General features: G+C 40.3%; 1 protein-coding gene, 1 long non-coding RNA gene and 1 pseudogene across 3 annotated transcripts in view; 1 reads left to right on the forward strand and 2 right to left on the reverse strand.

Moving 5' to 3' along the window:
• The window catches only part of USPL1 (ubiquitin specific peptidase like 1), a 39,954-nt gene extending 38,268 nt beyond the window's left edge, over window positions 1-1,686 (reverse strand). The window contains exon 1 of the mRNA XM_082675989.1: window positions 1,547-1,686. The gene's annotated coding sequence lies outside the window, so the exon portion shown is untranslated. The remainder of the gene's footprint in view (window positions 1-1,546) is intronic.
• A 505-nt stretch (window positions 1,687-2,191) lies between these two features.
• LOC309836095 overlaps window positions 2,192-23,615 on the forward strand; it is a 109,589-nt gene continuing 88,165 nt past the window's right edge. The window contains exon 1 of the long non-coding RNA XR_014298096.1: window positions 2,192-2,415. This is a non-coding gene — a long non-coding RNA (uncharacterized lncRNA). The remainder of the gene's footprint in view (window positions 2,416-23,615) is intronic.
• LOC309835732 (pre-B-cell leukemia transcription factor 3-like) lies at window positions 12,770-17,958 on the reverse strand (annotated as a pseudogene). The gene is made up of 2 exons: window positions 17,836-17,958; window positions 12,770-13,583 (listed from the first exon to the last, which is right to left on the reverse strand). The product of its transcript is annotated as a pre-B-cell leukemia transcription factor 3-like (transcript).

Consider the following 23,615-nt stretch of genomic DNA (forward strand, 5'->3'; position numbering starts at 1 on the left):
CTCTCTCTCTCTCTCTCTCTCTCCCTCTCTCCCTCTCTCTCCCTTTCTCTCATAAGTAAAACATGAGGAGCCTTCAAATCTGCTCTCCTGATCCTATCACCCAACATTTCAATGGGAAAAACAGGCAGGTTGGTGGTTGAAATCCTTAACATGCAGAACATCCAAAAGAAAATTCACTTAAAAAAATATCAAAGGTAGGCTACTCAGGTCTTCCAAATACAATTTACTTGGTCCTATGTACAAAACCCTGGGCTGATTCCTACAACTTAACTTGTTTCTAAATGACCGCCTTCATTGTCCTCCCTTCAAAATTACCTGTTTCTGCTCCTCTTGTTTGTATCTCACCTAGATTTTGGCATCTCCATCCGTACAAACACACAAACTAGAAAATCTGAGTGGTTCTCGGGACTTCCCTGGTGGTCCAATGGTTAAGACTCCGTCCTCCCAATGCAGGGGGCACGGGTTCCATCCATGTTCGGGGAACTGGGGAACTATGATACCAAATGTCACACGACGCACACAAAAAAGAAAATGAAAAATTTGAGTGGTTCTCTACTCTTTCACTTCCCTCTTCTTTACTTAGTGAAAGTCATCAAATCCTACGGACAGTTCTTTGGAAGCATCTCAAATCCCCACCTCTCTTTCTATCCCATTCCCACTCTATCATGCCAAAGTGATGCTTCTATAACACAAGTCTGAGTCTGACACTACTCAACTTAAAATCCTCTACTGACTCCAGTGTGATTATAGGAAAGTCCAAACAGCTCAGTATGACCTAAAGCTCACTGCACTATGAGACCACTGGTTTTCCAGCCCTACCCTCCTCTACTTCACTTCAACTTCCGCATCTTTTTCATGATGCCCTCCCTTTTCATTACTTCTGTGATCTACTGGTGCTCCAAAAGCCCGAATGTCAATTACTAACCCAGTAGGGACCCAGGTACAGCACAACCAAAGTGTGAAGTTGGCTCTGGGGATAGCGAAAGAAGCAATTAAGCTTAATTCACAGCCCCATGTGCAAAATGGGGAAACCCAGAGAACCAGCTGTTCGAAGAAGGCCTTATACCCGTTTGAGCTTTCCCTCCAAGACCAAGTGGGCTCAGCACGCGAACTGTCAAAGGTAAGGCCACAACAGACTTGAAACCGAGGAATGGGGTCGGCTTTCGGTGCCCTGCCCTGTCTGGTACCCAACCCAGCCGTCCAGAACCACAGACTAAGACACGTCACTTGCAAAACCCAACCTTGGAAACCTAGGATGAGCAGGGTTTCGTTAATTCTCCCCATCTCCACGCTCCTTGGGAAAGCGGGGGCGGGGGAGACTCTGGTTTCTCTTCTGCATTTACCTCTCTGAGTTCAAACGAATGAATCTGTGACTCCATTCCAATACCTTAACCACCAAGCCTTCCCACCTGAACCTACTCCCATCCTTTCCCCCTCCCAGCCTAGCCCCTCCTTTCAGCGAGCAACTATCCCATAGATCACCCCAGCTCTGTCCCCCTTCCCTATTTCAGGAGCTGAAGGAAAACTACTCCGTCTTCTCCCTTACCTGCCGCGGGTTCTCCCCTTCTTCGCGCCGGATCGCTCCAAACTCCTGTTCCAGCTTGAGCGCCACACCAGAGTGCAACGTTTAGCCCACGTTCCCCTCAACCTGCTCCTCCCCCACCGGCCCCTCCGCTAGAAAAGCAGCTTCCGGTTTGAGTCCGCGGCCAAAGAGTTCCCCTTCCTGCCCCGCGCGGGGCCTGAAAGGACGTAAGCGTGGTGGGGAAGGCGAGGACGGGAGCACTTCCGTCAGGCCTCCGCAGAGAGGCGTGGCTGTTCTCCCGGCTGCCGCAGTCGCAGTTTCAGCTGCGGCGACGACTAGGGGCGGGGCCGGTGGCTGCAGAGCCCGCCATATGTGAGTGGCGGGTTTGGGGTGGCGACATTTCTGGAAGCTGCTGGAAAGCGCTCGAGTGGCGGAGGTGACGCCGGCGGCCAGGGGGTGGGGCGTGATTAAAACTAGTGCGCGGTCGGCAGCGGAGGGATTACGCTGAGGAAAGAAACCGGAACGCGTCTCGTTGCGGTCTGGCCGCGCGAGCCCGGGTCGGAAGGCGACGCGCCCCTGAGTGACTTGGGTGGGTGGGCGGGCGGCGGAGGAGGGAAGGGCACCCCAGCCGGCGGAGGTTGCGATGGAGGCTCTTGGCCGGCGCCTCCTTGCAGCGCCGAGGTCACCGCGACGGCGGGCCGCGCGAGGCCCCCATAGTCCGCTCTCCTAAAGCTTCGGTGAGAGCCGAGCTGCCACAGAGCGTGTTCACAAAGGGTCACCATACACGGAGCTGCCCCTCCCTGTCTCCCTAAACCCCATCTGCGAGGCCAGGGGCTTTTCCACCAGGATTCTGGGTGTATCTCCTCCTTTCCTCCCTCCCAGATCTTCTAACGGTAAGGGGAGTAGCCGAAGCACAGGGACCCATTCTTACTAGGCAGTGGCCGACGTGTCCCTGCTGCGCTCATTTCAGCTGCCCTGCCTTGTTTTAACTTCAGAGGAGGGGGGAGTTCTCATGGAGTTTCTAAGTTTAAGGCTCTGCTTTCGTAGGAAGGTCATGTGGTTTAAGGGACATCGTGACCGCGCGTGCTATTTCTGAGTCTGCGTTCTGAATCTTGGGGGCAGCATATTCCAGATGTCCTTCGCTCGATTGAGTTGTTTCCTGGATTAACAATGTGTAGTTTTTGACCTTTTCTTTACAGAATAATCACCATGGGCATTTTGGACTGTGGCTTTTTTTTTAAGTGGTCTCAAACAAATTATATTCTGGAATAATGCTGATAATTTTGATAGGGTGATATAGAGGAAGGAAGTCCCGTGTACCAAGAAACTCTTCAGTGAGAAGGAATTTTAGTTTTCGGTTCTTCTGAATGCAAATGGCCAAGAATCCAACAGAGAGTTTGTTGTTTTGTTTTTCTCCAGAAAACTGAAAAATAGGCTGGTTGGTTTTTGTTTACCTTTTTTGTGGTTGTACTAGATGCCTAACGTGCCGGTGTATTGGTTGTCAGATCTAGCTAATTAGATTTTCTTTTATTTTAATGAATTATGATGAAAATGCGAAGATGTAGTAAGTGTTTCTTCCTGAAATAGTAGCGGTAATTCAGAAGGTTTTTCTTTTTCACCCTTGGTATTTCCATCTTTAGAATGGAATACACTTTTTTGTAATGAACACTTGCTGAATGTTAACGTCATACATTGAACAAATAATTGATTCAGTTAAAATGTCGCTAAAATTTTAAGATTGAAAGTCAACATGCCCAATCATATCAGTCATTGTTGTCTGCAAAGTTGATTTATAGTCTTTTAGTGCAAATTTGATTTTTTGCCAGGAGAAATTCTGTAATAGTAACAGAAACAAAATGGAGGTGGGGCTTGAGTTGTGGAAAGAAAAGAATGGATTTTAGTGTGTGCTGTGTTTTGATTCCAGACTTTTTCCTCTTGTAAAAAGTAGAAAAAGGCATAAAAGAGTTAATACGATTAAGGGGAGGTTGACTAGAAAACTCCCCTTTCGTTTACATTAGAGTAATGGTCCGAAGGTGAGAAAATTTGTGTACATCTCTGCTTATTTCTCACCAATATATTTGGAATGCCTCTTTCTATGAACATTGGTCCCCAAGAGTGCAGTTACCATCCAGTAGGATTCAAGCTCATTGCCTCCATACCGTTGTTAGCAATGTATAAAACTCCTGTCAGGAGGAGTTTTATTTAACTATTTTCATTTAAATAACATGATTTAATCAAATGGAGTTTTTTATTAAATTAATAATTAATAAGCAACCCCAATAGGAATACAGTGTTGTACAATTAGGATTTTTTTTTTCCTTTTCTCACATTGTCAACTTTTGCCCCCCTCTGCTAGATTGGATTCCTTAATAACAAAACAAGTCTGCCCAAACATGGGATATAAGAGCTGTGTGCTATAACTGCTTGTTCCGGGCTCATCAAAAAGATGAGCGTCGAAGTGACTAACCATATTTTCTAGCAGCACCGTTGTGAGTAGTCTGTAGTCTCATATCTAATTCAAACATTCAGAAGGCTTTGAGAACCAGAAACGTTTTAAGCTTGGAGACAAAATTCATTTGGTAGCAAAATACAGCCTGAACTAATGAAAAGTTATATATATTATGTACTTATCCCATATGTTTTGCTGAAGAAATATTATGTTTGATTACGAGATGCTATTCTTGGCCACTGGTATATGAGGTGTTACATAATGGGTTGTGTGCCTTGTGACATTTTTTAATTCCCGAAATTTCTTATTTCTAAAACACATTCAGCCCCTGGGTTTTGGTTAAGGAATGTGAACCTATATTAATATTTTTTTTTTTTTTTTTTTTTTGCGGTACGCGGGCCTCTCACTGCTGTGGCCTCTCCCGTTGTGGAGCACAGGCTCCAGACGCGCAGGCTCAGCGGCCATGGCCCACGGGCCCAGCCGCTCCGCGGCATGCGGGATCCTCCCAGACCGGGGCACGAACCCGTGTCCCCTGCATCGGCAGGCGGACTCTCAACCACTGCGCCACCAGGGAAGCCCTATATTAATAATTTTGGCAGTACACTTGTGCGAGGCATTCGCATATTTATTTATTTTTCATTTTTGGTGTTTTTTTTGCCATGTTTCTGAGTTTATTTTTTTTAACATCTTTTTTGGAGTATAATTGCTTTACATTGTTGTGTTAGTTTCTGCTGTATAACAAAGTGAATCAGCTATATGTATACATATATCCCCATATTCCCTCCCTCTTGCGTCTCCCTCCCACCCTCCCTATCCCACCCCTCTAGGTGGTCACAAAGCACGGAGCTGATCTTCCTGTGCTATGCGGCTGCTTCCCACTAGCTATCTATTTTACGTTTGGTAGTGTATATATGTCCATGCCACTCTCTCACTTCATCCTAGCTTACCCTTCCCCCTCCCCATGTCCTCAAGTCTATTCTCTACATCTGCGTCTTCATTCCTGCTCCTAGGTTCTTCAGAACCCTTTCGTTTTTTTTTTTAGATTCCATATATATGTGTTAGCATATGGTATTTGTTTTTCTCTTTCTGACTTACTTCACTCTGTATGACAGACTCTAGGTCCATCCACCTCACTACAAATAACTCAATTTTGTTTCTTTTCATGGCTGAGTAATATTCCATTGTATATATGTGCCACATCTTCTTTATCCGTTCATCTGTTGATGGACACTTCGGTTGCTTCCATGTCCTGGCTATCATAAATAATGCTGCAATGAACATTGTGGTACATGACTCTTTTTGAATTACGGTCTTCTCAGGTTATATGCCCAGTAGTGGGATTGCTGGGTCATACAGTAATTCTATTTCTAGTTTTTTAAGGAACCTCCATACTCTTCTCCATAGTGGCTGTATTAATTTACAGTCCCACCAACAGTGCAAGAGGGTTCCCTTTTCTCCACACCCTCTCCAGCATTTACTGTTTGTAGATTTTTTGATGATGGCCATTCTGACCAGTGTGAGGTGATGCCTCATTGTAGTTTTGATTTGCATTTCTTTAATGGTTAGTGATGTTGAGCATTCTTTCATGTGTTTGTTGGCAGTCTGTATATCTTCTTTGGAGAAGTGTCTATTTAGGTCTTCTGCCCATGTTTGGATTGGGTTGTTTGATTTTTTGATATTGAGCTGCATGAGCTGCTTGTAAATTTTGGAGATTAATCCTATGTCAGTTGCTTCAAAATATATGCAAATATTTTCTCCCATTCTGAGGGTTGTCTTTTCATCTTGTTTATGGTTTCCTTTGCTGTGCAAAAGCTTAAGTTTCATTAGGTCCCATTTATTTATTTTTGTTTTTATTTCCATTTCTCTAGGAGGTGGGTCAAAAAGGATCTTGCTGTGATTTATGTCATAGTGTTCTGCCTATGTTTTCCTCTAAGAGTTTTATACTGTCTGGTCTTACATTTAGGTCTGTAATCCATTTTGAGTTTATTTTTGTGTATGGTGTTAGGGAGTGTTCTAATTTCATTCTTTGACATGTAGCTGTCCAGTTTTCCCAGCACCACTTATTGAAGAGGCTGTCTTTTCTCCATTGTAAATCCTTGCCTCCTTTGTTATAGATTAGTTGACCATAGGTGCGTGGGTTTATCTCTGGGCTTTCTATCCTGTTCCATTGATCTATATTTCTGTTTTTGTGCCAGTACCATACTGTCTTGATTACTGTAGCTTTGTAGTATAGTCTGAAGTCCAGGAGCCTGATTCCTCCAGCTCCGTTTTTCTTTCTCAAAATTGCTTTGGCTGTTCGGGCTCTTTTGTGTTTCCATACAAATTGTGAAATTTTTTGTTCTAGTTCTGTGAAAAATGCCATTGGTAGTTTGATAGGGATTGCACTGAATCTGTATATTGCTTTGGGTGGTATAGTCATTTTCACAATGTTGATTCTTCTAATCCAAGAACATGGTATATCTCTCCATCTGTTTGTATCATCTTTAATTTCTTTCATCAGTGTCTTGTAGTTTTCTGCATACAGGTCTTTTGTCTCCTTAAGTAGCTTTATTCCTAGGTATTTTATTATTTTTGTTGCAGTGGTAAATGGGAGTGTTTCCTTAATTTCTTGTTCAGATTTTTTATCATCAGTGTACAGGAATGCAAGAGATTTCTGTGCATTAATTTTGTATTCTGCTACTTTACTAAATTCATTGATTAGCTCTAGTAGTTTTCTGGTAGCATCTTTAGGATTCTCTATGTATGCTATCATGTCATCTGCAAACAGTGACTGTTTTACTTCTTGTTTTCTGATTTGGATTCCTTTTATTTCTTTTTTGTCCCTGATTGCTGTGGCTAAAATTTCGTAAACTATGGCATATTTAAAAAGAAAAAAAGTTAAGACATTTTAGTTCTTGCCCTCAGTGATTTCAGTTGAGTTAGAAGGATAGATCTTTCATACTGTGGTATGTGCAGTGATAGAGATATGCACAACCTATTTGTAAGTATAGCCATATAGTGACCATACAAGAAATTAGTAGTCTAAGGGTTTGATGTTATTTTGTACTTCAAGACTCTAAAATTTAGACAGATGACAGCCCATTATATAACCTAAACTTAACTTGGCCCTGGTTTACCCACACAAAATGAGAAGACAGAAAGATAAAGAAGAGTCTTAGAGCAGGTGCTGAAATTTCTGATTTCTAATGCTGACTCTTCTTTGTGACCTTACACAAGTCACTTAATTTGCAAGGCCTTGGTTTAGATATTTATACAGTGAGAAGTTTGGGATAGATGGATCTTTTAAGGAAGGTCCCGTACAGTTAAAACAGTCTACCTGCAGGTATTTACCCTTAGAACTATGTCTACTTTTTATAAATGTTTTTCACTAAGAACGTGATCCTGTTTCATCACAAACTACTTTCTTGCTGATCTAAATTTTGTGTTTTCTTTTTGGTTAGGTAATACATTCACAAGATTCAAAATTCGAAACGAAAAAAAAAGAATATGCAGTGAAAAGTCTTTCTTGCACACATGTCCCTCAGCCACCTGTTTCCTTGCCTAGGAAACAACCAGTGCTAACAGTTTCTTGTGTATTTCCCCACCCCCACCCCAAGTGTATGCTTATACAAGCAAATAAGTACTATATATATTTTCTCTTCTATCTTTTTACATAAATGGTACATACTACGTATAGTTTATGTACCTTTTTTTCCACTTATCTTAGAAGTTGTGTATATCATTGTATACAGTGTTTCCTCATTCTTTTTTATGGCTGCATAATATTCCATCGTATGATGTATCATTTCATCAGTCCCCTCTTTTTGGACGTTTAGGGTTTTGTCTGATCTTATTAAAAGCGTTATGCAGTGTTTCCCTGGTGGCACAGTTGTTGAGAGTCCGCCTGTCAATGCAGGGGACACAGGTTCGTACCCCGGTCCGGGAAGATCCCACATGCCGTGGAGTGGCTAGGTCCGTGAGCCATGGCCACTGAGCCTGCGCGTCTGGAGCCTGTGCTCCGCAACGGGAGAGGCCTGTGTACTGCAAAAAAAAAAAAAAAAAAAAAAAAAAAGTTATGCAGTGAATAACTTTGTACATCATTTCCTACATATGTGAATATATCTGTGCCCTAGACAGTGACACAGCTCTATTTGAATAGTGACATAGTTCATGAAATATGTTATTTAGTAACCAGTATCATAAATAAATTGATAAATCAGGGTTTCAAAAGTGTACTTCTAGAGTTCCATCAACTTTGACTTATGTGCTCCCTATGGCAGTATAATATGATGGTATAGTAGACTCAGCATTCTATTTGGTTCTGAAGTAAACGTGAGAGAAGTCACATCACCTGCATGGCTGTTTCTTCGTTTGAGCTTCTTGAGCCCTAGATAAAGGATTATGTGTAGGGACCTTGTCCTAAACAAACAAAAAAATATGTAAAATTTTAAACACTAAAATCATGCGTTAGAGTAAAATTTTCAGTGAGAGGCATATAAGAGCTGAGACCAATTGGTGTAACAGCAGATTTGTGCTTTCCAGCTCATGCTCACTCCAGGGCATATGCTCCTTGAGTGCTATTTAAGTTGATATTTTCCTTTTAAATTTTTTGCCAAGCACATATAGTCAAATTTGTATAATATGCAACATCTATGTATTCCCTCTTTACCAATAAGAAAATCCTAAAAGTAGTAAACAATTTACCCATATTTGCATAACAAAGTGGCAGACCTAGGACTAGAACCTACATTCTCTAATTTCTAATCCAGAACTTTTTCCAGTATGTCACATTCTATTCTAATTTAACATGTAGCACCAGCAGATCTGAGCATGCCCAGTGATTAGGGAGCACTTTAGGGAACTTTACTCTGCCTAGGCTCCAGAGCAACGTAGAGTTCCGAAAGCAGCAGTACATTTTTATGATGACAAAATAATATTCTATACGTAATTGTTGAAGTAATCATACAACACGTTGATTAGCAATCAGGAGGGCTCCAAATCAAAAAATGAAAGCCGATATAGAGGAAACACTCTTTCCTAATTGGGAAAGAGTTGTCACTTTGAGATGAATTTATCTGTCATAAGGACTGAAAGGGAATCAGTATTATTTGGAAGGAATCTTACATTCCCCAGAGTTAATGCTGTCATTTAATTTAGCCAGGAAAATCTGAACCATCAGAAAAGAAGTGGTGATAGAAACAATAGCAAAAGAGTTGAAAAAATAGAAGATTGGGGAATGTGCTATAATAACTATCCCCCTGAAACTGGCATTGCGGCACATGACCCACACACACCTTTAGTCCCTTAACTGCTGACTATTCTCCTCTTTGCACAACTGACTCTTACCCTTCAAGTTTCAGCTTAAATTTCGCTTGTTAAGCTGTCCACCTATCTGAGCAGCCTTTTACCCTCCACCTCTACTCTAATTCCTTATTATCACTTGCTGTTTGTTTTCTTCATAGCATGCATGTATGTGTGTGTGTGTGTATATATGCTTGCTATCGTCTCTCTTTGTACTAGGTGTGAATTTTTTGAGGGCAAGAGCTAATCTGTTTTGATCACTGTTATATATACATTGCCTGGTACATAGTACATATTTGTTGATGCATGAATGATCTTGGTGGTCCACAATTCCCAATTCACATGGCTGACCAAACCCACTCTTAAAGTGGAATGTTTTCAATAGTATATTTCCCCTTGTTCTTGTATTTGTTCGTTCAGGGTTGATTTAGGAAATGTATATGTAATTTATGTGCTCATCTTCTTAATGAGAAAAATGTTAGCTTACTCATCAACAAGCTTTTTTTAAATGTGCAAGGCACTGTGCTAAATGCTGGGTGAATACCAAGGTGAATAATGCATAGTCCTTATCCCTAAAGAGAAGCAGAAACATTTTTAAACCAATAGCTTTCATACAAGGCAAAATGAAATAAATGCTAAATGGAGTTGTACAAGCAATGTTGTATAGCAGCAATGAAGAAAAAATGATGAATTTTAATTACAGGAAGGGCCTCACAGAGTTGAATTTTGATTTTGGTCTTGTAGATAGAAAAGTAGAACTGAAGTCCCTATACGTGGAGAATAGAGACAATAAATGTTTAGTTTCACTTTTTTAAAAGTTCTTAAAATAGTAATATTGACCACAAAATCTTATAAAACGTTGTCATAAAGCAATCTTTAAAAATTTCAGTTATAAATAAAATTACTCTGGCCTTAACATTACAATTCTAAAATTGAGGCCAATCATAAAATTAATTTGACTGTTTTGACTAGGTTGGTGCTTTCCAACTAGTTGCTCCATCATCCCTTCAATGTAACAGTTGGATCCTGACTGACTGCTGATGGCAGTTAGTAATTATTTAGTAAACTAAATAATTGACACGAAACCATAATGATTAAACAATTATTTTTTGAGTGCTTTTTAAGCCATTGGTGGCCTTTAATGTATGGTCTCTGGCTGCATCACAAGTTAAAATGTATCTGTTTTGTAATGGTCTAATATTTCTTTTGTTAAGTTTGCTTTTGCTTTCCTTCTTTTGTGTGTTTTCCTAAGCAATATCGATCTTCTCCTTCCCCCCTTATTAAAAAAAAAAAAAAAGGAAGCATAGCCTTTAGATTCACAGACCTGATTTCAGCTTGGCCACTTACAAATCACAGTTTTGCCACTTTTCAGTTTTGTTACTTCTGACAAAATATTTTATCTCCCTGAGGCTCAATTTCATCTTTAAAATGAAAATATCTACTAATCCCATTCTGTCATTTAACTAGTTTTGTGACCTCAGGCAAATTATTTAATCTGTCTGAGCCTCAGTTTTTCCATATATGAAATGAAATTGTCTTAAATGAGGTGATATGTAGAAAAGTGTCTGCTGTTAATAAGCCCTCAGCAAGTGTTGTTTTCCCCTCATACTCTTCCACCTCGTCTAAATCCTGCATATCATTTAAAGTTTGCTTCAAGTTTTGTTTGCTATAATCTTTCCTTTGCTAGGTTATAGCATGCTCCTTTTTTCCAGAGTTATTGCACTTGCTTTGTATATCTTGGATTCTTATTGATAGATTAGTATGGGTCAGCATTGTATTGAGAACTTATTAAAAATGCAATTGCTTGGGTCCCATTCCTGATTTCATGGGTTTGGCATGGGGGGAGGTCAGGGCATCTGTGTTTTTACCTTTCTCCTTCAGATTTTCTGATTCTCAAAGGTGATCATAATTTCTCACGTATTTGGTAGTAATTATGTGCTTCTTATAGTTTATATTTGTTAGGTAATTCTTATATTATTATGTAACCCTTCAGGTGTTCTAGTTTATACCCAAATAGGCCGGAAACTCCACAAGGGCACAAAATACCCATAATAGTACTTTGTACTTAGTTTAAAGGTTGATAGTTGCCCCCCCCCTTTTTTTTTCTTTTCCCTACTGAAGTTTGGATCCAGTTTAGAAATAGGACACAGAAGTCAGATAGATGAAGATTCAAATGTAGGTTTATTTTATTTATTTACTTACAACAGTTTTACTCATCCTGTGTTAATTTAAGACCCAATGTTTCCACTCGCAGGTTTTTTTGTTTTGTTTTGGTTTTTGTTTGCGGTACGCGGGCCTCTCACTGTTGTGACCTCTCCTGTTGCGGAGCGCAGGCTCAGCAGCCATGGCTCACGGGCCCAGCCGCTCCGCGGCATGGGGGATATTCCCGGACCGGGGCACGAACCCGTATCCCCTGCATCGGCAGGCGGACTCTGAACCACTGCGCCACCAGGGAAGACCACTCGCAGTTTTTTTAAAGTTGCAAATGCAACCCTGATTTTTCTTTTAAAAGATTACAGTGTACATTACATTTTATTAAGGGAAACAAAGAGTTAATTGCAAGATGCAAAAAGATAAGAAAGAGACAAACTACAGCGTGAGTATTGTTCAGAGGTAGTAAGTAAACACTCTAAGCTACAGAACATGTTGAAATTCTATTGGTTTGTATGAGTTCGCATGAGGTAATAAAGCTGTGTTTTGATTGGTGAGATGTATAAATACTCTTTTACTACACTATATACAACACTTCAGAGAGCAGGGCCTTTGTGAATGCCCAGAGGACGCAGCAAACCTTGACAAGTCTGTGCAGCACCCAGTGCACACTGTAAAACCCCAGACGGATCTCGTGGTCACCTCTATCAGCAGCAAGTATCTTCAGCTCTCGAAACAGTCTGGATCCATAATTTAATTTCCGAGCAGACTCTGGGCACTGGTGCTTTCAGAGAGAGAAAAGATGCTACCAGTCTCTGATCTAATTATAACATAAGAGATCGAAACCCAAGTGTGACGAGGAAGATTCTTAAACACAACCATCATTAACAGGTAGCCAAACAGCTCATTTATTCCAACTCCATTAGTGATATGAAAGAAGGACAATCAAAGTCTGCAGTGGAAATATGCAAGAAGTTCAATTTAGGTGAGGTGAGTCTTTGTATCTGCTTTAGCGACTGAGGTTTAGCATATATTGTACTTTTTACCCTTAAGGCCAAGTAATTGGCAAGTGAGAAACCGTTAATGTAAAATATTGGTAATAAATTATAATAAAATAGCTGTAGGACTGTCAACAGTGTTAAATCTTGGCCTAATTGGATAAAGTGCTTTTTTAACATTGTGTGTTTTTAAGTATAAATTCAAATGGCTATGATTCCTTAAAAAACAGATTTACCAAGTTCTCTAATAAGACAAGGTTTTACAGTAAAGCTGTAGATGGTGGGCTACAAAAACGCTTTCCTTTTCCTCCTGTTAGTCTGAATGCACTTATCAAGGCATGTCAGCTCAGGGAAAGGTGTTGCCAGAGATTAGTTAGAGGTATCAGAGTGCACACTTCCTGGGCCTTCTGTAGGAGAAGTCGCAGAAGATGGAGTTGTTGCGTCCTGCCAGCCTCCATTAGCGTTTGAAGTATGTGGACTGTACAGTGAATTTCCTCCAAGGCCATCAGCGTATCCCCCCATCTGATTGGTCACATGACGGAGGGTACCCACCAGAATTTGGCGGGGTGGGCGAGTTGGTCTGGTGGTTCTGCACGGCTGCGGCCACTGCATGTGCAGCTGTCACAGCTGTCTTTGCAGCGTGGAGATGGGCTTCTTCCTGAAACTTGCTGATATTCTTCTTGTACCTGATTCGTTTGTTGCCAAACCAGTTGGATACCTGTGACACTGTGATGCTGCATTTCTTGACCAGCTCCTCTTCGGCTTCTTCACTGCGGTAGGGGTTGCTGAGGTGTGAGTAAAAGTATTCATTCAAGATTTCTGTGGCCTGTTTACTGAAGTTACGCCTTTTTTGTCTGGCATCAAGGAACCTTGATCTTAAAATCATAACTGCTTCACAAGTGCTTTGAGCTGCATCTGAATGGAACTAAATTTTCAATGGATGATGCCTACCATTCTTTCCATCTCTTTTGGGGAAATGGGACGTGTTCTACTCTGCTCTCGGAGAAGGTTCATCACGTGTGTAGTGAATTCATTACATGCCTTTCTCAGGACCTGAAACCCCTTCTGCCAAAAGCATATTGTCCAGTCTCATTAGCTGGGGATCAGGAGGATCCCCCTCCTGGGCTCCTCTGATGCTGAGACCTGCTAGTGTTGGAGGGTCTCCTGCAGAGGCGGGGGGTGGCTGTGGTTCACCGTGGGGACAAGGACACGGGCAGCAGAAGTTGTGGGAAGTACTCCTTGGCGTGAGCCCCCCCAGAGTCTGCCCAAATGTAAGTTTAATTACCGAAAAAGTTGTTTGCAAAATGCGGCTGAGGTTTGCAGCAACAGTGAGCTTCCTAGTGTTGCACTCCAGAATCACTCAGACTTAAACCTCAGGTTTCAGTGTCCTCAAGAGTAAAGCTTGTCCCACTACGTTTACTGTGTGACAGCAGACCAGAACAAATGGCTCTCTTCAGTCAGACAGATGTGAAATGGAAAGGAGAGAAGTAGCTGAGCCTCAGAATTCCTCCTCTCAAATTTGTCATCAGACCAGTTACTCCCTCCTACCTAGGGAGGAGTCAATGAGAAGTTAGAGGTCAGCCGTGACTGTTACCCTGAGGAAGTTTCATGTGGAGTGTGAGAGAGCTTTTTTGCCCTCAGTGGTACTCAGTAGGTATTTGTTAGTGGATTTTTTTACTGCCTTACATTGCATCAGCATGCTGTGATTTTTAATACCTAAATGAGAAGTTATAGAGTTATAACTTCAACCAGTCAAATTAGTATATATTATTATATTATCCTTTGCTTTGTAAGAAATTTCCCCAAAACAGCTTAAAAGACAAACATTTATTATTTCACATAGTTTTTGATGGTCAGGAAACTGGGAGTGGTTTAGCTGAGTGGTTCCAATTCAGGTTCTCATGTGGTTGCATTCATCTGAAGGCTGCTTGAGTGTCCTCACAACATGACAGCTGGCTTTCCCCCGGAGCAAGTGTCTGAGAGAGTGGCAGAAACCTCAATGTCTTTTATAATATAGCCTTAGAAGTGACACACCATTGCTCTGTTGTACAGATCCACCTTGATATAATGTGGGAGGGATGTACACAGGCTGTAAGTACCAGGAGGCAGGGCCCACTGGAGCCCATCTTGTAGGCAGCTACCACAAATATAATGTTAGTTTGATTTTGTTACCTCACGTTGCTTCATATGAGAGCAAGTAATTCAGTAATGTTGAATATCCCATTAAATTATTAAAGTATTAAGGTAGTTCTGTGAAATAACTGTATTTTTGTATGTATTACTGTATAATTTCCTAGCTGGAGAATAAATTGAGAGGATGATTTTCCGCTGCTGGTTGGTCCCTCCCTCCCGTCTAGCTCTGCGTCTAAATCTAAAGTTTACATGGTATGATTATGGTCTTCCAGATAGTCTGTGAAAGTTCAAGTGATCTACAGGCTGACTTATTATAAGGTAATAATAGCTACAGTTTTGATTTTTATATGAATTAATAATTCTGGTCTTAGGGAAGGTGTTTCTTAAAGTCTGATCAGCTTCTGATTTATTCAAGGGAGGGTTTGTAATCAGGTTGAGGTGGACTAGACGGCTGGTGAAGGGCATTTACCGCCCTGAGATGGTCCGTAGGCCCAAAGGAGTCTCCATCTCTCTAAGTAAGCGCCAGTGGTTTGATTCAGATTCCAATGCCAAGGCACTAAAATCATTAACCATTTTATTTTACTCATTTATTTCATCATATGAGATGAACTCACTTATTTCGTCATAATTTAGATCTCATATAAATGCTAAATAATTTCAGGTTTTGTAAGATAAAAAAATAGCAATGCAAGTTAGAGGGAACTTGAAATGTTCATTGAATTAGAGTATAAAATTCATTTGTATAAAACATTCTATTTTTAATGTTTTCCAACACTGTGGAAAAGACAGTAATTTGAAGATTATGGCAGAAAATGTTTTAAGATAAATTGACAACACCTAAATGTTCCTTGGAATTATAGCTGTAAAAATTGTTGGGTCGATTTGCATTTTAAGTTGCTTAAAGAATGTTCATTAAGTTGTTTAAAGAATTTATACATGAATGACCAGTTATAGAAGCCCAAATATGAGTATAATCAAATTTTTCATCTGTATTTAAGCTGTTTACTACATAGACAGAAGGGCATACGGAACATACCAGCACCAGCCCGGTGAACTCATCTGGCTGTTATAATTTCCAGTCATGTAGGCATATTTAACAGCAGCTTTCACCCTCAAGTATTAGGAGGCACTATTTTGCTAATCAGGAAAGAAATTCCAGATAATTCATTTTACTTTCTAAATGTAATTTGTTGTGGTTAATCAATAAAATGTTGTATGGTTTGGGTACTGATTAGCTTTAAGATGAGATCTCCCTTGAATTCTTATAGTAAATGAAAGATGGTAGTATGTTTTTTCTGAATATAGAGTGTATAAGCCCTGAAAGTTGCTCAGTTGAGTCTTCAGAACTAATAGGTGGCAGTTAAATTTTTTTTTAAATCTTGGGGTAAATTGAGAATTTTCTGAAACTGAAGGGCATTGCAGAGAGATAACAGAAAATTGGGAAATGTTAATTTTAGGGTATTGTGCCAGGAATAATAAATGTATTTACTACCCTCAAAAACTTCCCTTCCAAGATAGAAGAACAAGTTAAATGTCATAACAAAGAATCAATCCAATCCATTTTATAAAACAGGTCTTTTTAAAAAGTCATTGAGAGAGACCAAAGAAACCTGATAACCAAATGCAATGCATGGACTTGGATTAGATTCTGGTTTGAAAAACAGAAAAACAAAACTGCTGTAAAACACATTGGGAGAATTTGAGTATGCCTGGCTATAGAATATATTTGGGAATATATTTTTTATTTTCCTGGGTGTGTTAATGGTTATCACGGTTATGAAGGAGAAAGGCCTTTTTTTTTTTTTTTTTTTTTTTTTTGCGGTACGCGGGCCTTTCACTGTTGTGCCCTCTCCCGTCGCCGAGCACAGGCTCCGGACGCGCAGGCTCCGGACGCGCAGGCTCAGCGGCCATGGCTCACGGGCCTAGCCGCTCCGCGGCATGTGGGATCTTCCCGGACCGGGGCACGAACTCGTGTCCCCTGCATCTGCAGGCAGACTCTCAACCACTGCGCCACCGGGGAAGCCCGAGAAAGGCCTTTTTTAAATGAGGTATATCTGAAGTATATGTAGAGGTGAAGTTATCTTCAATATTCAGAAATGTGTGTGTGTGTGTGTGTGTGTGTGTGTATGTATATACAGGAAAACTAATATGATAGTGTTAAAATTTGAATCTCTGGGGTGGATGTAAGGGGAGTTGTCATATTGTAAACTTTTCTGTATGTGCATATGGAAAACAAGAAGTTGGAAGAAAAAAAAATCCCCTCCAGATATTATTGTTTCTTTAATCAGCTTTACAAAGGCCTGGAGAGAGTGGATCACTATTTACAGCTACTATCTCTACCTTCCTCTACTATTAACTCTTTTGACTCAGATTTTCATTCCTATGTACCCACCAAAACTGTTCATTTCCACATCAGTGTTGGCATCCGTGTTGCCAGATTTGGTGGGCATTTCTTAGTCCTCATTTTCCTTTTGACATCTGAGCAGCATTTGACACAGTTGATCATTCTCTTCTCTCCTCCTCCTACCTCAAGTTGTCTTCTTCATCTTCTTAGTATCTTTTACTGGTTCCTCCTCTTTAAACATTGGAATGCCTCAGAGCTCAGAGCTCTTCTCAGTTTGCATTTGCTTTCTAAATAATATTAGCCTGTTCTGTAGCTTTAAATACTATACAAATGCTAAAGAGTCCCAAGTTTTCTGTAGCCCCAACCTTGCCCCTGAACTTCAGACTCATATCCATTTGCCTACCTGATATATTTATTCACTTGGCGCCAAGTAGATAGATATTTCAAATTTAGTATGTCCAAAATCGAATGCTTGAATTCCATCGGTTACTTCTCACTCCCAAATAAAAACAAAGCACTTGTTCCCTACCTGCTACTCCCACATCCTTTCTCATCTCAGTACGAAGCACTTCATTCTTCTAATTGCTCAGATGAGAAACCTTGGTGTCATCTTTGATAGGAATCCTTTTCCCTTGTACTATACATTTAATCCCTCAGCAAATACAGTCAGCTTTACTTTTAAAATATTTAAAAATATATCCAGAATCTAAGCACTTCGCCACCTCTCCCCACTACTGTCTTAATCCTTGCCACCATTCTATGACACATTATAACAGAGTTTCTCAACCTCAGCATTATTGACATTTGGGACCATAATTCTTTTGGGGGGGAGTGGGCTGTCCTGTGCATTGTAGGATGCTTAGAAGTATCCCTAGCATCTACTGTACTCTGTGACTTTAAAAATGATTTATAATTTCTGCTAATTCTATAGGTGACTCTAAAGTTCTGTTGGTCTCACCTGGGTCCACTCATGCAGCTGCTGTGAGTTGGCAGCTGGCCTGGGGCTGAAGGGTCTGAGGCCAGGATGCTGCATCTCAGCTGGGCCTGTCTCTCTGTCTCCAAGCCATCTCTCCTCATTCATGGTCTCCCTTGGACTTTTTAACAAGGCAGCAGGAGTGTTCCAAGAGGGCAAGAGCAAAAGGCGACAAGGTTTTTAGGCCTAGTCTCAGAAGCTGCACATCACTTCTGCTGCTTTCCACCACACTATTATGTATGCATATTACTCACTTAAACTTCATAATAGTGCTATGAAAAGTAGGGTACCATTATTACCTTCATTTCTTAAAATGAGGAAACTGGAGCTCAGTACTAGTAGTTTGGCCACAGGTACCCAACAGGCAAGCCACAGAACCAGACGTGGGTTTTAATCTCTCCTTACCTATCAGCAAACTCTGTGACATTAATTTATCTGAGCCCGTTTCCTCATCTGTAAATGGGGTTAATACTACTATATAGAATTATTTTTAAGATTGAATTATTTGCTTTCTAAAGTACATAGCAGAGTACATGATACAGAGCAGGTACTCAAAAATGTTCATTCATCACCTTCCTCTTAATCTTCTTAGTTTCTTTATTAGTTGAAGAAATGTTTTTATACGTGATATTTGTCTCTGTCTTAAAAAAAAACTTGAATGACCTATACTAGAATTATTATTAAAGAAGACTGTCATTAACATTCCAATAGCAGGGCAATAATAAAGAAAATTCCATTATGATGGAATTAGTTATTTTAAGACTGCAAACTTAGTTGTTCTACCCTAAGGTGTTAGTGGCTAATGATCACTTAATATATTACATTTTCAGAGGAAACAAAATGCCAGTGAAGGAATAGAATAGAAGAATTTTAGGTTTTATGGCAAGCCAGTGAGGAAGCGGTGATTTGGAAAGGGAACTTTGGTGCTCCTTGTGGTCCGCCTACTACCGTGGGCCAGCCCTGGCAAATTATCAAGTAGATCACCACACTTTGTGTGCAATTTATAGATTTGGGTTTCTATAGGAAGAAGAGATGCTTTTTAATAAATTGAGGTCATCATGCTGTATTACTTCATTTGCTTATGTGACATGTAGATAAATAGAGATGCAGTCATTGTACTATAAATGCAAACTACAGTGTTGACAAATTAAAGTTTGGGCCTGTTATGGGCTGATTTGTGCCCCCCCCCACCAAAATTCATATGTTGAAGCTTTAACCTCCAGTACCTGAGAATATGACTGTATGTGGAGATAAGTTCTTTGAAGGCGTGATTAAGTTAAAATGAAATCTTTAGGGTGGGTCCTAACCCATTATGACTGGTGTTCTTATAAGAGGAGGAGATCAGGACACAGATGTACCATGTAGAGAGGGAAGACCACATGAGGACCCAGTGAGAAAACAACCATCTGTAAACCAAGGAGAAAAGCCTCAGAAGAAACCAACCTGGTAACACCTTAGTCTTGGACTTCCAGCTTCCAACTGTGAGGAAATAAATCACTGATGTGTAAACAACTCAGTCTTTGGTATTCTGTTATGGCAGCCCAAGCAAGCTAATACAGGGCCCATTTTCCACCCTTATAGATGCTGTTTAATATTTATTGTTTTTCCAAAACTGAAAATTTTGTTATAGGAGAACAAATCAGGAATGGGTTATAGGAATCTTTTCTTAATAAGTAATCAATTAAGTTATATGATGTGGTATTTGAAATAAATTAGGTTAGAAGTGTCTTCCTTTATTTTACCACTATGGCCATGGTAACCCCTTTTCCTTCCACTTCTCAATCCTTTTCACCTGACCCTACATCACCCTGAGCCATTCCAACACGCATGCATACCAGAAAGCTGGCTTCTTTCACCTTGCATTTTCAGGTATATTCTCTAAACAAGCTTTAGTTATTTTTCCTAAGCAACAGGAAAATCGTCCATCTTGTTTTTCTATCTTAACTTTGTAAAACACATGAGTAGCCCAGTTAAAGAAGGAGAGAGGGCTTTAACATTTATGGAGCACCTATTTTATGCTAGGTACTACGTTATTCACTTTACAGAAACCAGCTCCTTTAGTGAGAAAACAGCAGTGGCCCAATTTAGAAAAAGAGAAGGAAAAGCAACAGTAATAGCCTGTGGCATCACCTTGAAACTTTAAGTCTCTGGCCCTTGTCTAGCTTTCTATATACTTAGCCCTGCTATCAGATCCACAGTACCTGGTGATTATGAAAAGTACCTTAACTGTTTAAACCTCTAGATGTTAATCATTTTGTGAGATGTGAAAGCAGCATATCCTTGGGGTATTCTTGGGAATGTCCCTGGAAATAGCATGGGGGTACTAGTGCTTCTGAGAGTGTGTAGTTGACAGTCACAAGTAATTTGCATGTGCATGCCTCCTTCTTAATGGAGAGTAACTGAAGGAGAAATGGGGAAAGCTGCTAGTTCTGGACTATTACAGTGTAATAGTTATAATAGTCAAGAAGGGACAGCTAGCTCTAAGAACTTTGGAAGCATGCCTTATCTAGTGTAAAATATCTTCCACCTAGTTGTGAAAAGAATGTGAAATAGTTTCTCTGGGCTTGGAACTATGAGGAAGAGGAACCTAAGGAAAAAGAGGCTTGTTAGCCCTACACATCGTGGGTGAGCAGACTTGCCCCATGGGTCAAATGTGGAATGAGGCCTGTTTTTGTATGTCCCTTGGACTAAGTGATTTTTACATTTTTAAAGAGTTTTTAAAAAATAATATGTGACAGAGATCTTATATGTCCTACAAAGCCTGAAATACTTACTATCTGACTCTGTAGAAGAGGTCTGCCATGCCTTGAATGTAGTTACAGAGGATCTCTTCTGTTTTCTGTTGAAAGCCTGGTGGTATACTGTAAACAATTGAATATGAGAAATCTTCCTGAACGTTTGTAGTATTTCATAGAATTACTCAATTTTAGACCTTCTGGAATGTTAAGAGATCGCCTCTTCTGTATTAGTTTGCTGTAACGAAGTACCAAAAACCAGATGGCTTAAACAACAGAAATTTATTGTGTCACAGTTCTGGTGGCTAGAAGTCCAGGATCAAGGTGTCACATGTTGGCTCACTGTGAGGACTGTCAGGAAGAATCTGTTCCATCCTAGCTTTCGGTTGTTCACCCGCAGATTCCGGTGTTCCTTGGCTTATACACGTTATCACCCCAAATTCTGTTTTCATGTTCACGTGGCATTTTCCCTGTGTGCATTTCTGTCTCTGTCCAAATTTCCCCCTTTCATATGGACACAGTCACACCCTAAATGACTTCATCTTAATTTATCAACTGCTGAGATTCAATTTCCAAATAAGGTTGTGTTCACAGGTACTGTGAATCTTTTTAGAGGACACAATTCAACCCAAGCCTTTGTTTTACAAATAACACAGAGGCCAAGAAAGTATAAAGAAGTCATTCACCTCCTACAGCTATCTAGGAGCGGAACTGATATTAAAATGAAGGTCCTCTGACTGGTCCAGTAGTTGTTCACCTACATGCTTTATGCCATAATACACAATTGATTATAGAGTAATGAGGTTCATATCGAGTACAGTACTTGTTCATGCTGGCTGCATTATTCCACTCATCTTTTATGTGCCTTCCACTAATCACAGGAGAACAATAAATTATAAGTGGATCAGAATGTAATCCATCATTTCCATTAGAAACACAAGTACATCATGCATTATTTTGGGTTGAAACCATTTTAGTACATTTAGTTGAGAAAGAATTTGCTGAAGGTCTGTTGTTGCTAGAGAGAATTTAAGCATGCGTGTTGAGTATACACTAGGTAGTGGTTGTTGGAACATTGTGGGCATGTGCATTGGTCTGGATCTGTGTTGCCTAAAGTTTTCATTCCTGCTTCTTTAAAAGAAGGGATGAGGTTTTCTAAAATCCCTTGTAATTCAAGGATTCTGTAATTCTGTGAATGTGATAAGACTCTCTTGTGTTTGAGGTATTTACTGGTTAGGGGCAATTCTACACTTCATATTAAGGAGTGTACGGCACACCTCTGTACGGACTGAGACTTATGTGCCCACCTGAAGTAGTACATATGAGTGTAAGTCGTGGGGCCCCAGTATCTGATTATAAAAAACTGTAAAGCTCTCTTTGGATACATTCTAGTGTATGCATGGTTAAAAGAGGGAGGAACATTGCCAGGCTGTTGTATTCTCTGTTACAATTACTGGCTTACTTTCTGAGTGAAGAACTAAATTTAAAAGGTTATACCACAGAGATAACCTAATTTTTTTTTTTATCACTGGCAGCCCAAGGAATGGAGTTATTTGCACCTTCTTGGTACTCCCTTGGTATTTTCTATCTTTTGTGGTAGTCAGCTCCCAAGATGGCCCCTGGTGATTCCTGCCCCTTGTTATTCATACCCTTGTGAAGTCCCATCCTGCACTAAGTAGGATTGACCTGTGTAACCAGTAGGATATTGTGGAAATGACAGCGTGTGACTTCTGAGGCTAGGTCATAGAGATGTTGTGGCTTCCATCGTGCTCTCTGGCCTCCCTGAGAGTGAGTGAATCACTCACTCTCAGGGAGGCCAGCTGCCATGTCACGCGTGCACTAGAGCAGCCCTGTGGAGAAGCCCATGTGATGCGGAGCTCAGGCCTCCTCCCAACAGCCAGCACGAACTTGCCTGGCATGCGAGGGAGCCACCTGGGAAGTTGATCTTGCAGCCCTAGTCAAGCCCTAGAAGGACTGGAGGCCCAGCCCACATCTTGTCTGCAGCTCAACCAGCTAAGCCCTCCTGGATTCTTGGCCACAGAGACTTTATGAAATAATAAATGTTTATTGTTTTAGGCTACCAAGTTTGGGGGAAATATGTTATACAACAATAGAAATACCACCTTTGTTGATTCTGCCCCTTTTTTCAGATCATAGTTTATATCTTTATCTCCCGCTAGATTTTTATCTACTGAAGGGCAGAGTTTGGGTCTTAAACTCACTTTTGTAGGCCTTACAGAGGTTATTACAGTGCTCTGAAAATATTTTTAACTGTATGTGATTAACTTATATAAAGCCTAGAACAACTGGGTTGCACCTATTGCTTCTGTTTGGAAAGGTTGTAAATTACCTCTGCTATTTTATTTGAAAGTAAATGCAGAAGGAGTTAGAATGTTTGAACAATGTAAATAAAACAAAAACAATTATTTATATGAGAATTAACATTTTAACAAGTGTCTAAACAAATGGGGGGAAAGACTCACAGCAGAACCAGGATGAACTGTTGGAGTTGGCCACCCCTAAAAAATTTACTGAGAAAAAAGAATGTCCTTTTTTGATTACCTGTTTTTATTCATTTGAAAGTAATTTCAAAACTTACAAGTTGGTAAGTTGAAAGAAACAACAAGAAGAATACCTATATACCTTTTACCTAGATTTGTCTGTTAAGATTTTTTGTCTCATTTGCTTTATCATTTATACTCCTGTGTGCTCGCTCTCTCTCAGAGCATGTGTTTGTAGATACACACATGCATGTATCTACACACACTGTATCTTTTCTAAATCATTCAGGGGTAACTTACGTACATCATAGCCCTACATTCCTAAATTCTTAAGTGTGTTAATTCCTGAGAAGTACAGTTAACTAACTTCAGTAAGTTTAACATTGATACTTTACTGTTGGTATTCCTGTTCTGTCAGTTGATTCAGTAATGTCCTTTATGCCATTTTGCCCCTTCCCAGTACAGGATTGAGTATGGGGTTATGCATTTAGTTGTGTACCTTTAGTCTCTTTTAACCTGTAACATTTCC

The sequence above is a fragment of the Grampus griseus genome, assembly GCF_964374135.1.
Source record: "Grampus griseus genome assembly, chromosome: 18".
NCBI classification, from domain to species: domain Eukaryota; kingdom Metazoa; phylum Chordata; class Mammalia; order Artiodactyla; family Delphinidae; genus Grampus; species Grampus griseus.